The sequence below is a fragment of the Mustela lutreola genome, chromosome 3, assembly GCF_030435805.1.
Source record: "Mustela lutreola isolate mMusLut2 chromosome 3, mMusLut2.pri, whole genome shotgun sequence".
NCBI lineage: Eukaryota > Metazoa > Chordata > Mammalia > Carnivora > Mustelidae > Mustela > Mustela lutreola.
In genome coordinates, this window is record NC_081292.1 from 118359544 (window position 1) to 118374636 (window position 15093).

The 15093-nt window shown below is 34.8% G+C and overlaps 2 pseudogenes; one reads left to right on the forward strand and one right to left on the reverse strand.

Moving 5' to 3' along the window:
- Positions 1 to 221: 221 nt before the first annotated feature.
- LOC131828098 (small ubiquitin-related modifier 2-like) lies at positions 222 to 502 on the reverse strand (annotated as a pseudogene).
- On the forward strand, positions 501 to 2588 carry LOC131827908 (large ribosomal subunit protein uL4-like; annotated as a pseudogene).
- Positions 2589 to 15093: the final 12505 nt, after the last annotated feature.

Consider the following 15093-nt stretch of genomic DNA (forward strand, 5'->3'; position numbering starts at 1 on the left):
GTTAATCAAAATACACGATTGGCCATTTACTTTTACAAAATGTAATACGCTTGTGCACATACACAGTTACCTTATGTACAAAAAATGAATGGGGAAAGGGAAAAATGAAAGAATAGAGAAAACTACATTGTAGTAAAAATGTGGTGGAACCAAATTGTGGTTTTCTATTGAAAATATTTTTTGGTCTGGAGGAAGGGGTTTTGAAGTAGCAGGTTTCCTTTTTAGTAGACACTTCCTATCTGATGCAGGAACACATCAATTCTATCTCCATTCTCCATTTCCAACAGTGCAGATGTGTCTGTTTCATAGACTGGCTGCTCATCAAATCTGATCAACCTCATCACAAATGCTATCATTTACAAAAGGCTTTCATTAGTTTACTAAGTAGTATAGTCCTCTTAATTTTAAACTACACCACAGAACCATCCTGCCCCACCACCTTCAAATCAGTATGATCACTATTCTCAGTCTGGGCTCCTTCCTTTACTTTATTGTAGGCCATGGCATGTGCTAGAGGGTCCTCAGCTGCTGCTTTATAAAGAGGTAGCAGTTCTGCACCAAAGGAGCACAGAAGCAGCACCAGAAGTGGCAGAAAAAGGAGGTGGCAACAATATTAAGGAACTAATTTTTAAAGTAACTTGTTATACTGCAATAGATAAATTAGATACCTGATAAATGTTTTATAAAAACTTACAGTATTCCTCAGATACAATAATGAAATATTAAAATGCTCAATTTAAATAAAAAATAAAATGAGGAATCCTGATATCACTTGTTTTTAATATATATTTAAAAAGTTCTAGCCAGAGGTGCCTGGGTAGCCAGTTGGTTAAGGATCTTCCTTTGGCTCCAGTCATGATCCTGGAGTCCTGGGATAGAGCCCCATGTCAGGCTCTCTGCTCAATAGGGAGCCTACTTCTCCTTCTCTCTCGCAAATAAACAAACAAAATCTTAAATTTTTTTAAAAAAATGTTCTAGCTAGCCCAGAAGGAGAGGGGACAGTTTTCTGTTGGAATTATTGGGTTGAGAGGAGTGTAGTGGTTCCCCCACTATGGTGTGGGGCAACAACTGATATCAGTTTATTCCAAAGAAGGGGAGTTATCTGGCAAAATTGTAACTGCCTGCTGTGTTCAAGGCTTCCATTTGACCAGATATTGTGAACTTTGTTCAACTTTTGCAACAAAAACAGCACTATGCTGTCAGTCAATTGGCAGGGCATCAAACCATTGCTAGGTGTTGGGGTATGAAGAGAGTGTGCCTTGAATTCCCAGAATTCAAGATGGTGTGACTCACAGTTCCATCCAGAGTGCTTTTGGAGATAAGTGTTGTGAAACTCAATGTTTCCACCAACCAAACCCTCACACCATTGGAAACACAGAATGAACACAGCACAGAAGTGTTATGTCTTCTGCTCTGCCCTGGCTGCTTTGGCCTTACCAGTCCTGGTTGCATTTAAAGTCATCATATTGAGGAAGTTACTGAATTTCCTTTGGTGGCTGAAAATAAAGTTGAAAGCTAAGAGATGACTATGGAGTCTACTTTGCCTCTTAAGAAACTTAGGGCCTGGGCACCTGGGTGGCTCAGTGGGTTAAAGCCTCTGCCTTCAGCTCAGGTCATGGTCTTGGGGTCCTGGGATCAAGCCCCGCATCGGGCTCTCTGCTCAGCTGGGAGCCTGCTTCCTCCTCTCTCTCTGCCTGCTTCTCTGCCTACTTGTGATCTCCGTCTATTAAATAAATAAATAAAATCTTAAAAAAAAAAAAAAAAGAAAGAAACTTAGGGCCTAGAATGATATTGTAAAGTTCCATGTGTTTCAGCACACAGAAGCTGCAAAAGCAAAATGAGAAGTGGTCATTGTATGCAGAGCAGGGGGCTCTGAATCATCACTGAAGACAAGTGTCATCAAGGTTTTCAGAAACATCTTGAGAATTACTCTGCTTAATGTAAGCAAACTGAACATTTTGAAAATTACTCCTGGTGGGATGTGGAATGTTTCTACATTTGGACTAAAAGTGCTTCCTCTGGTTGTGGTGCAAAAACAATGAATACTGTTATGCTGAAAATTAATTAATTAATTTATTAAATTTTTAAAAATGTCAAAAAAAAAGTTCTTTCTCTAAGATAGATTATTTACCCTCAGGAGTAAATACAATCTTCTATCCACACAATTTTTAAAACAGACCTTAACAGAATCTCAGAAATCACAAAGATCCAAAGATCCCTCTTAGAACAACACAAAAATTTTATCATAGAGTCTTAAAGAAGAATTCACTGAAAAATCTGAGAATGATGTTTGAAGCTAAACTCATATTCAAGGACTGTAAACCAGAACAGCACTCTTCATCAGGCCAAAAATCACAATCTCTGGGTAGATAAAGTTGTGGCAGCACTAGAAGCCAAATCAGATGAGAAGGGGTTCTAGGCAAGTAACCACCAGTAGGGAAGAAATAGAAGAAGGTTACAGGTGTTAAGAAGCAGAATAACTCTTTGGTGGGAAAAAGGGTTGCAGTTGCCAAGAAACTAGCTTACTGGAAAGATGCCAGCAGAAAAGACCCACCATTGAAAAAAAGCAGCCTGCTGCAAAAACTTAATTTATTCCATAAAAGTCAAATAATCTTGGGTAGCTAATTTTGCATAAAGAGGTTGTGAAAAAAAAAGGGAGAAAAACATATGGATAGTGAAATAAGTAAAAACTTTATAGATGAAAATTTGTCTTGATGGTTAAGGTGAAGAAAATTCTATAAATGATTACAACTAATAACAGAATTTAGTAAGTTAATCACATAAGATATCAAAGCACTGATTTTGCCAATTCAAGATGGCAACATAGGAAGATCATGAATTCACCTTCTCCCTGACTGACACCTTGAATCTATAGCTATAAGTCCCTCTGAAAAAAACTAAAACTTTGAAAGCAACTATTATACATTGGGCATACTATTAAAAAAATATATCAAAGAAACTGTGATACAATCCCACCATAAACCCACCTTTTTTTTTTTTTTTTTTTTTTTTGAGAGACAGAGAGAGAAAGAGAGAATAGGGTGGGGGGGTAGGGGGAAAGGGAGAGAATCTTAAGCAGACTCCATGTTGAGTATGGAGCCTGATGCAGGCCTCAGTTTCATGACCCTGAGATCATGATGTGAGTCAAAATCAAGAGTTAGAGGCTTAGCCAACTAAGCCATCCAGGTGCTCCAACTCCTATCTATAGTACAGGAGGAAACTAAAAACTCAGAGCTTCTCCCATGGAATGAAGGCTTTGAACCCCACATCAGGAGCCCCAATTTTTAAGAACCTTACGAGAAATCTCCCCAAACATCTAGCTTTGTAAAGAAACAGCTTACTTCAGTGATGGCTAGAAGGGCATAGTGATCTGAGAAATGGCTCTTTTTTTTTTTTTTTAAGATTTTATTTATTTATTTGACAGAGATCACAAGTAGGCAGAGAGGTAGGCAGAGAGAGAGGAGAAGGCAGGCTCCCCACAGAGCAGAGAGCCCGATGTGGGGCTTGATCCCAGGGATCTGGGATCATGACCTGAGCCAAAGGCAGAGGCTTTAACTCACTGAGCCACCCAGGCACCCCCTGAGAAATGGCTCTTTTTATTTTTTATTTATTTTTTTAAATTTTTTATTTTTTATGAACATATATTTTTATCCCCAGGGGTACAGGTCTGTGAATCACCAGGTTTACACACTTCACAGCACTCACCAAAGCACATACCCTCCCCAATGTCCATAATCCCACTCTCTTCTCCCAAACCCCCTACCCCCAGCTCTTAAAAGACACCCACACACTTGGAGTTACTCATCCCAGAGCCCAGTTCAGAAGCAGCTGATCGTGCCCACACTTAGGAAAAGCAGCTCATTTCTAAAGCATCAACCTGATGGGCAAGCATCTAAATTAGGATCTAGGGGTTTTCTGGGAAAATCTCCAGAGACAAAGCCTGGTAGGTACCTTCTATGCATAACATCTTCTTTCCCCAAATCCTAGGCTTTCCCCTCAACCCTTACTTCAGAGTGCTATCTTTATGCTTCCCCCTCTGCCTTGCTCCAACCAACAGCTGCCATCTGAGCACTGTATCTCTCCCCCTGCCATGCTCCATAGTGCCACTATCTCCCAGAGGTGTTTTGGTTTTATGTCTAGTGCTCTGGTTTTTGGAGCTGCAGCTCAGGAGATACCCAGTGATTGCCTGGAGTTAGAGGCCAAAGGGAGTTGCATTTCTGAGTCCTAGAGACTATAGCTAATTGGAGAAACAGCTCTTAACAGGCTGTCATCAAGGCATTGCACAGATAGCAGGATAAAACACCGAAGTAAACTTTTTTTTTTTTTTTAAAGATTTTACTTATTTATTTGACAGAGAGACAGATCAGAAGTCGGTAGAGAGGCAGGCAGAGAGAGAGGGAAGCAGGCTACCTGCTGAGCAGAGAGCCCAATGTGGGACTTGATCCCAGGACCCTGCCAAAGGCAGAAGCTTTAACCCACTGAGCCACCCAGGTGCCCCACCCATGTAGAGTTTTTGTGAAATAGGCCAATTTTCTTACTTGGAAGCTTCGATCTGAGGAGCAATTCCCTCAAGCCCCAATTTTCATGACTGATTCACAAGGGACAGCTCCAGAACACCTGGCTCTGGTGGCCAGTGGGGCTTATGCTTGCAGTCCCAAAGGATTATATATATATTTGCATACTTTCTAAACTGGTACCTCAGGCCTGGCTTACATCAGCCTGAATCTAAGTGCTGAGATCCTCCAGTGACAAAATGAGACAGAGGACTGTGTCCCAAACAAAAGCACAGGACAAAATTACAGCAAGACAGATAAACAAAACAGAGATAAGTAATATGCTGAGGGAAAAAATTTAACGTAATGGTTATAAAGATACTCAACTGGAGGAAAGAGGGGAGGACCCCAGTGAAACCCTAAACAAAGAGAGAAGAATGTAAAAAAAAAAAAAAGAAAAAGAAAGAATTAATGATGAAGAACTCAGTACTTGAAATTACAAATTCTGTAGGGGCATTTTGGGGACTCAATCAGTAAAATTCATGTGGTGATCTCACAGTTGTAAGATTAAGCTCTGAGTAAGACTCTGAGCTCAGTGTAGAGTTGGCTTTGGATTCTTTTTCCCCTCCTCTGACCCTTCCTGCTCTTACCGTCGGTCTCTGAAATGAATAAATAAAATCTTTAATAGAAATACTGTAAATGGAATAAAAAATAGACTAGAGAATACAGAAAAACAGATCAGCAACCTGACAGTAAATAAAAACAATCAAGCAGAACAGGAGAAAAAAAAAATCAAAAAATGAGAATGGACATAAGGAAACTCAGTAATAGCATTCACATTATAGGGATCCCAAAAGAGAAAAGAGGGAAGAAGATATACCTAAAGATAATAATAGATGAAAATGCCCTCAATCTGAGGAAGGAAACAGATATCCAGATCCAGGATGCACATAGAACCCCCAACAAAATCAACCCAAGGAGGTTCCCTCCAAGACACATATTAATTGCAAGGGCAAAAACTAGTGATAAAGAGAATTTGTTAAATAGTAAGAGAAAACAGTTACATACAAGGGAAACCCTATAACACTGAAATTCTGTCAGCTGATTTTTCAGCATAAACTTTGCAGGCCAGAAGAGAGTGGCAGGATATATTCAAAGGGCTGAAAGGGAAAAACCTGAAACCAAGAATACTCTTTCCAACATGGTTATCATCCAGACTAGAACAAGAGATAAAGAGTTTTACAAACAAAAGTTGGAGGAATTAGAAAAATTGGAAGTGTAAAAGCAATAAAGTTGAGTATATCTATAAAAACCAGTAAAGGGATTTATAAAATTAAAGACACAAAGTATGACAAAATATACTTAAAATGCGGGATGAGGGAGAAAAATAAAAATATAGTGCTTTTAGAATGGTTCCAGACTTAAATGACCAAATGATATAGACTGCTGTATGTATAAGATATTATTTATTAACCTAATGGCAAGCACAAATAAAAAACTGGTAACAGATATGCAAAAAAAAAAAAAAAAAGAAAGAAATCCAAGTATATCAGTAATGAAAGACAGCAAATCATGAAAGGAGGAAGCAAGAGAAGAAATATAACTACAAAAGCAACAATAAAACTAGTAACAAAATGGCAATAAGTACATTCCCATCAATAATCTGAATGTAAATGAACTACTGCTCCAATCAAAAGACATAGGAAGAAGGGATAGATTAAAAAAATCAAAAAACAAAAAACCAAGCCCCATTTATATACTGCCTACAAAAGATTTATTTCAAACTGAAAGACATATGAAGATTGAAAATGGAGGGGTGGGTGTGCCTGGGTGGCTCAGTGGGTTAAGCCTCTGTCTTCAACTCAGGTCATGGTCTCAGGATCCTGGGATTGAGCCCCTCATTGGGCTCTCTGCTTCCCCCACTCTCTCTGAATGCCTCTCTTCCTACTTGTGATCTCTGTCTGTCAAATAAGTTAATAAAATCTTAAAAAAAAAAAAGAAAATGGAGGGATGGTAAAGCATTTATCATGCCTGTGAGAGCGAAAAGAAAGCCAGGGTAGTAATATTTATATATGGCAAAATAGACTTTAAAACAAAGACTGTATCAAGAGATAAAGAAGGACATTATCATAATGTCCTTAATAATCATAAAGAGACAATCCAGTGTAAAGATAATAGCAATTGTAAAAATTTATCCATCCAGTATGAGAGCACTCAAATATATGAAGCAGCCATTAAATAAGATAAAGAAAGCAATTAACAGTGATAAATAATAGGACACTTTAACACCCCACTTAAATCAATGGATAGATATTCCACACAGAAAATAAAAAATAAGACAGTGCTTTAAGTGACATATTTTACCAGATGAATCTAACAAATATATTCAGAATATTCCATCCTAAAACAGCAGAATACACATTCTTTTCAAGGACACATGGAATATTTGCCAGAATGGATTATATATTAACCTGCAAAACAGGCCTGAAATTCCAAAAGATCAAAGTCATACAATGCAGCTTTTTTGATCACCATGCTATGAAATTAGAAATCAACTGCAAGAAAAAATCTAGAAAAAACAACAATACAAAGAGGTTAAATATCATGCTACTAAACAAGGAACAAGGCAAACAAGAAATCAAAGAGGAAGTACAGAATACATGGAGATAAGTGATAATGAAAACAAAATGGTCCCAAATCTTTGAGATGCAGCAGAAGTGGTTCTAAGAGGGAGGTTTATAGCAATATAGGCTTACCTCAAAAAGCAAGAAAAATCTCAAATGAACAACCTAACCTTACATTTAAAGGAGCTAGAAAAGGAAGAACAAACAAAACACCAAAACAGTAGAAGGAAAGAAATAATAAAGATTAGAGAAGAAAAAAATTAAATAGAAATTAAACCAAACCAGTAAAACATGTCAATGAAACCAGGAGTTGGTTCATTGAAAAGATCAACCAAATTGACAAAGCTTTATTCAGTTAAAAAGGAAAGGAAAGGAAAGAAGAAAGAAAAGTAGAAAGAAAGAGGAAAAGAGAGGAAGGAAGGAAGGAGAAAGAAAGAAAGAAACTCAATATCAGAAATGAAAATGAATAACATCAAAAACCACAGAACTACAGTGGGTTTTAAGAGAATGTTATAAAAGTCTATATGCCAACCTAGAAGAAATATACAATCTCCCAAAACAGAAACAGAAATAGAAAATTGAACAGATAAATTATCAGCAATGAAGTTGAATCAGTAATCAAAAAACTCCCAACAAACAAAAGTTCAGGACCAGACAGCTTTACAGGTAAATCCTATCAAAGAGTGAATACCTGCTCTTCTCAAATTATCAAAAATTAAAATGGAATGAAAGCTTTCAAATTTATTCCATGAAACCAGTAATAGCCTGATACCAAAACCAGGTAAGACACTAAAGTAAAAGGGAACTATGGGCCAACATCCCTGATGAACACAGATGCAAAAATCCTCAACAAAATATTAGCAAACTGAATCCAACGATATATTTAAAAAATCATTTACTACGATCAAATGGAATTTATTCTCAGGATGCAAGTGTGGTTCAATATTTGCAAATCAATAAAAATAATACATCCTATCACTAAGAGAAAGGATAAAACCATATTATCATTTAAATAGATGCAGAAAAAGCATGTGACAGAGTACAACATCCATTCATGACAAAAATTCTCAACACAGTAGGTTCAGAGGGATCATACCTTAACATTATAAAGACCATACCACAAACAATATCATACTCAATGGTAAAAAAAAAAAAAAAAAAAAAAAAAAAAAAATTTTTCTTTAAGATCAGAAACAACACAAAGATGTCCACTCTCACCACTTTTATTCAACAGAACCCTAGAAGTCCTAGCCCCAGCAATCACACAAGATGTAGTAAAAAGAATCCAAATAGGTTAGGAAGTAAAACCTTTAGTATTTACAGGTGGTTGCAAAAGTTTTCTGTTGAATTTTCTAAGAAGTCAATAGAAAAACTTCTAAAACTGATAAATGAATTCAGGAATGCCGTAGGATAAAAAAAAAAAAATCAATACACAAAAATTTGTTCCATCTTTATACACTAATAATCAAGTAGCAGAAAAGAGAAATAAAAACAATTACATCTATGATTGTACCAAAAAATTTTACCAAATTGTATCATTTACAATTCATACCAAAAAATTCCATTTAAATTGTACCAAAAATTGTACCTAGGAATAAACTCAACCAAGGAGGGAAAAGACACACTCTGAAAACTATAAAATACTGATAAAAGAAATTGAAGATAGCATAAAGATATTCCATGTCCATGAACTGGAAGAATATTGTTAAAATGTTTATGCTATCCAAAGCAATTTACAAACTGAATGTAATCCCTATCAAAACACCAACATCAATGTTCATGAAACTAGAAAAAAAAAATCCTAAAATTTGTATGGAATCAAAAAAGATCCTGATTAATTCAAGCAATCTTGAAAAAGAAGGCCAAAACTGGAGGGATCACAATCCCAGTTTTCAAAGCTGTATTTCAAAGCTGTAGTAGTTAAGATATTATGGTACTAGCACAAAAAAATATACACACAGATCAGTGGAACAGAATAGAGAACTCAGAAATAAACTCACAAATATATGGTCGATTAATCTTTGACAAAGGAGGAAAGAATATTCACTGGGAAAGACCGTCTCATCCACAAATAGTGCTGGGAAAACTGGACAGCCACATGCAAAATAATGAAATTAGATCACATTCTCATTCTATACACAAAAATAAACTCAAAATGGAATATGGACCTAAATGTGAGACATTAAACCATAAAATCCTAGGAGAGAGCATACACAGTAATTCCTCTGACTTTGGCCATAACAATATTTTTCTAGATAGGTCTACCAATAAAGGGAAAAAAATCAAAATTAAACTATTGGGATTACATCGAAATATAAAACTTCTGCACAACAAAGGAAATAGTCAACAAAACGAAAAGATAACCTATTGAATGGGAGAAGATATTGTAAATAATTTATCTGATAAGGGGTTAATATAGAAAAAATATAAAAAGTTTACACAACTCAACACCAAAAAATTAAAAGTTTACACAACTCAACACCAATTAAAAAATCAGCAGAGAACATGAACACACACATATAGATGGCTAACAGACAAATGAAAAGTTGCTCAATATCATGAATCATCAGGGAAATTCAAATCAAAACCACAAGGAGATATCAACTCACACCTGTCAGAAGGTTAAAATTAAAAACACAAGAAAATAACAATTGTTGGCAGGAATGCAGAAAAAAAGGAATACTCATGCACTGTTGGTGGGAATGCAACCTGGAAAGCAGTACAGATGTTCTTCAAAAAATTAAAAATAAAATTACCATATGTTCCAGTAATTTTAGTACTGAGTATTTACCCTAAGAATACAAAAACAGTAATTTGAAAATATGTAAGATATTTGAATCCCTATGTTTATAGTAGCATTATTTACAATAGCCAAACTATGGAAGCAACTCAATAGTCATGGATAGATGAATGGATAAGATGGGACACACATACACACAATGAAATATAACTCAGCTGTAAAAAAGAATGAACTCTTGCTGTTTGCAACAACATGGATGGACCAAGAGGATATAGTGTTAAGTGAAATAAGTCAGGGAAAGACAAATAGCATATGATTTCAGTCATCTGTGGAATTTAAGCAACAAAAGAAAAAAAGAGGCAGACCCTTAAATATAGAGAACTGGTGGTTACCAGAGGTGTGGTAGTTTGGGATGGGTGAAATAGGTGAAGGGGATTAAGAATAGGTTTATTGTGATGAGCAATGAGTAATGCATAAAATATCCGAATCACCATTTTACAACTGAAACTAGTATAATATTGTATGATAATTATATTGGAATAAACCAAAATAAATAGGCCACTTGGACAAACACACTGTTTAAATGACAACCAGTGCTACGGCAAGGTTAAAAAACAAGTTTTATTTTTGACACTAGACAAATTCTTTCGAGACTGGAAAAACTGTTTCATTTAATGCATAGAGACTGAAGAGTCAAGCAAAATGAAGAAAGAGAGGAATATGTTCATACACTATGGAGTATTATGCCTCCATCAGAAAAGATGAATACCCAACTTTTCTATCAACATGGATTGGACTGGAAGAGATCATGCTGAGTGAAATAAGCCAAGCAGAGAGAGCCAATTATCATATGGTTTCACTTATTTGTGCAGCATAACAAATAACATGGAGGACATGGGGAGATGGAGAGGAGAAGGGAGTTGAGGGAGATTGGAAGGGGAGATGAACCATGAGAGACTATGGACTCTGAAAAACAATCTGAAGGTTTTGAAGGGGTGGGGGGTGGAAGGTTAGGGGAGCCAGGTGGTGGGTATTATGGAGGGCACATATTGCATGGAGCACTGGGTGTGGTACATAAACAATGAATTCTGTTACACTGAAAAGAATTTTTTTTTAAAAAAAGTATAAAAAAAGAGAGGAATATGTTCATATATATATGTATATAAAACCTCAGAAAAAATTAATGAAATAAGTATAATAATTTACCTGATATAGAGTTCAAAGTTATGGTTAAAAGATTTGCTGAACTTCGGTGAAAAACAGATAGGCACAATGAGAACTTCAACAAAAAGACAAAATAACATCATATAGTGTACAAAATAGAATTTACAGAATTGAAGAATAAAATAATGGAACTGAAAAATATAGTAAAGTGGTATGACAGAAGACTAGATGAAGAAGAAGTTAATGACCTCAAATTTAAGGCAGTAGAAGTCTCCCAATTAGAATGGGGAGAAAAAAATTAATGACAGCTTAAAGGACTAAGACATCCATTGGGCTAGCACTCACATTATAGGGGACTGAGAAGACACAGAGAAAGGGCAAAAAAAATTTATTTAAAGAAATAAAGACTGAAAACTTTACTAACTTCACTAATTAAAATGTCAGAAGATTAAAAGAATCTTAAAAAAAAAAAAAGATAAACAGCTTGTTACATCCAAGGGAAGCTCTGTAAAATCATTAGTAGATTTTCCAGCAGAAATTTTGCAGACCAGAAGAAAGTGGAAAGGTTTATTCAAAGTGCTCAAAGAAAAAAAAATTAACTAAGAATACATTATACAGAAAGATTATCATTCATAATTCAAGGAAATATAAAGAACTTTATAGGTAAGTAAAAAGTGAAGGTATTCATCAAAATTAAACTACACTTACAACGAATTTTAAACAATATCTAAGTCGAAAAGAACATGTGCTAATGAGTAACAGGAAAACATATGAATGTGTAATCTCATATGGTAAAGGTAAATATATAGTAAAACTAAGGAATTAACCATTTAAAAAGCTGGTAAGGGAGGGTTAAAATACAAGTAAAAAATAACTTTATAGTAATAATTTGAGGGATGCAGAAGATAAAGATACAAAATGTGACCTCAAAAACCTAAAATGTAGACAAGAGTAAACATATACAGCTTTAAAATGTGTTCAAACTTATATAGTTATCAACCCAAACCCAAAGCAAAAACCAATATGCAAAAGCAAGAGAAAGGTCTCTAAGTACACCATTAAAGAAAGTCATCATACCACAAAGGAAGAGACACGAAGGAAACAAAGAGGAAATACAAATCAGCAAGCTAACAATGAACAAAATGGCTAGAAGTACATACTTATCAATAATTACTTTAAATTTAAGTGGATTAAATTCTCCAATTTAAAAGATAAGAGTGGCCGGGGCGCCTGGGTGGCTCAGTCGGTTAAAGCCTCTGCCTTCAGCTCAGGTCATGATCCCAGGGTCCTGGGATCAAGCCCTGCATCAGGTTCTCTGCTCAGCAGGGAGCCTCCCCCCTCCACGACACCAACCTACCTCTCTGCTTACTTGTGATCTCTCTGTCAAATAAATAAATAAAATCTTAAAAAAAAAAAAAAGATACAGTGGCTGAATGGATGGAAAAACAGGACTAATTGTATAGGGCCTATAAGAGATACACTTCAGACGTAAGGACAAACTAAAAATAAAGGGATGATATTCCATTAAAATGGAAACAAATAGCTTATGTATCTACAGTGATCTCAGACAAAATAAATTTTAAACAGACTGTAATCAGAGACAAAGAATGTCATTTCTAATAACAAAGGGGCCATCCAACAGGAATATAATATTGGAATATAACATTGGTAAATACTTATGCACTTATGATATAGCACCAAAATAAATAAATATCAGTAGATCTAAAGAGAGTAACAATGCTATAATAGGTGACTTTAATACTCTACTCGTATCAATAAATAGATCATCCAGACAGAAGATCATTAAGAAAACATTAGTCTTAAATAACACATCTGAATTGAACATATACAGATCATTCCATCCATAAGTAATAAAATACATATTCTTGTCAGTTGCACATGAAACCCTCTACAGGAGAGATCATAGATCACAAAAAAAGTCTTGATAAACTTGAGAAACTTAATAAAACTGAAATCATATCAAGCATTTTTCCAACCACAATGATATGAAACCAGATATCAAATTATAAGAAGAAAACTGGAAAACTCATAATTATGTGGAGATTAAACAACATACTATTGAACAACCAATGGGTCAAAGAAGACATCAAAAGAGATAAAAAAATATTGTGAGACAAATGATAATGGAAAACAATGTAGTACAACTTATGGAATAAGCAAAGGCAGTTTTAAGGGGGACGTTCATAAAGATAAGTGCCTACCTCAAGAAATAAGAAACACCTTAAATAGCCTGATTTTATACCTTGCAGAAGTAGAAAAGAACAAACAAAGCCAAAAGCAGTAGAAAAAAGAAAATAATAAAGATAGAGCAAAAATAAAATAAGAAAATATAGTAGAAAATATTAATAAAATAAGAGTTGGTCATTGGAAAGGATAAATAGCAATGAGATTAAATCAGTAATCAAAAACCTCCTAATGATCATCATATGCCACAGCTCAGTAGTAAATTCTGCCAAACATTCAAGAAAATTAATACTAATCCTTCTCAAATTCTTCAGAAATAGAAATGAAGGGAATACTTCCAAACTCATTCAATGAGGCCAGCATTACCCATTTGGTTTTGGTAACCAAATAAGAATGCCACAAGAAAAGAAAATTATAGGCCAATACACCTAATGAACATAGGTGTGAAAATATTTGATAAAATATTAGCAACCCTAATTCAACAATCTATAAAAAGGTCCATTATAATCTAGTAGGATTTTTTACACGAATGTAAGGATGGTTTAAAATTCACAGATTAATATAACACATTGAGTGAAGGATAAAAATACCGTGGTCCTCTCAATACATACAAAGCATGTGATGAAATTCAACATCATGATAAAAACTCTCAACAAAGTGGGTATAGAGGGAATATAACTCAACATAATAAAGGTTAAATATGACAAGCCCATTGTTCCTATCATACTCAACAGGAGTCTACTCCATGATCAGGAACAAGACATACTCTATAATCAGGAACAAGATAGGATGCCCAGGCTTATTTTTATTTAACATCGTATTGGAGTCCTACTGAGAGATATTAGACAATTAAAAAAAAAGAAAAGGCATCCGAAATAGAAATGGAGTAAAACTGTCACTATTTACTGATGGCATAGAAAGAAAACTCTGAAGACTGTTAGAATTAATAAGCAAATTATTTGAGCTTTCAGGATACTAAAATGAATACACAAAATTCAGTTGCATTTTTATGTTAAAAACTATAAGGAAGAGAAACTAAGGAAATGATCCCATGAACAATTTTATCAAGGATAACATACCTAGGAAAAAATTCAATCAAGGAGTAAAAATCTATACATTGATAGCTTTAGACATAGACTAAAAAATAAATAAATAAATAAATGAATGAATGAATGAATAAAATTAAAGATGCAAATAAATGGAATAATCTGTGCTCATGGAGTGGAAGAATATTGCTAAAATGTCCATATTACCCAAGGCAATCCAGGATTTAAGGCAATCCCTATAAAAATTCTAATAGCAATTATCACAAAGCAGAATAAACAGTTCTAAAATTTTTATGGAACCAAAAAAGACCCCAAATAGCCAAGAAATCTTAAGAAAGACAAAGGTGGAAGCATCACACTATGATTTTGAACTACATTACAAAGCTATACTAGTAAAAAAATATGGCATCATCATAAAACAGACACATAGATCAATGAAACAAAATAAAAGCCCAGAAATAAACCAACACATATATGGTCAATTAATTTATGATAAAGGAGCCAAGAATATAAGATGGGAAAAGCACTATCTTGGCAATAAATGATTTTTATAAACTGAAAAGCCCTATGCAAAAGGATGAAACTGAAACCACTACATTATTCAATATACAAAAATTAAATTTAAATTAATTAAGGCACTTGAATTTAAGCGCTTAGACCATTACATTCCTAGAAGAAAGCACAGTCAGCTCCTTGACACTAGTCTTATGATAGACTTTATAGATTTGACTCCAAAACAATAGCAAAAATAAAGAAGTGAGACTATATCACAGTAAAAACCTGCATAGCAAAGGAAACCATCAGCTAAATGAAAAGGCAAC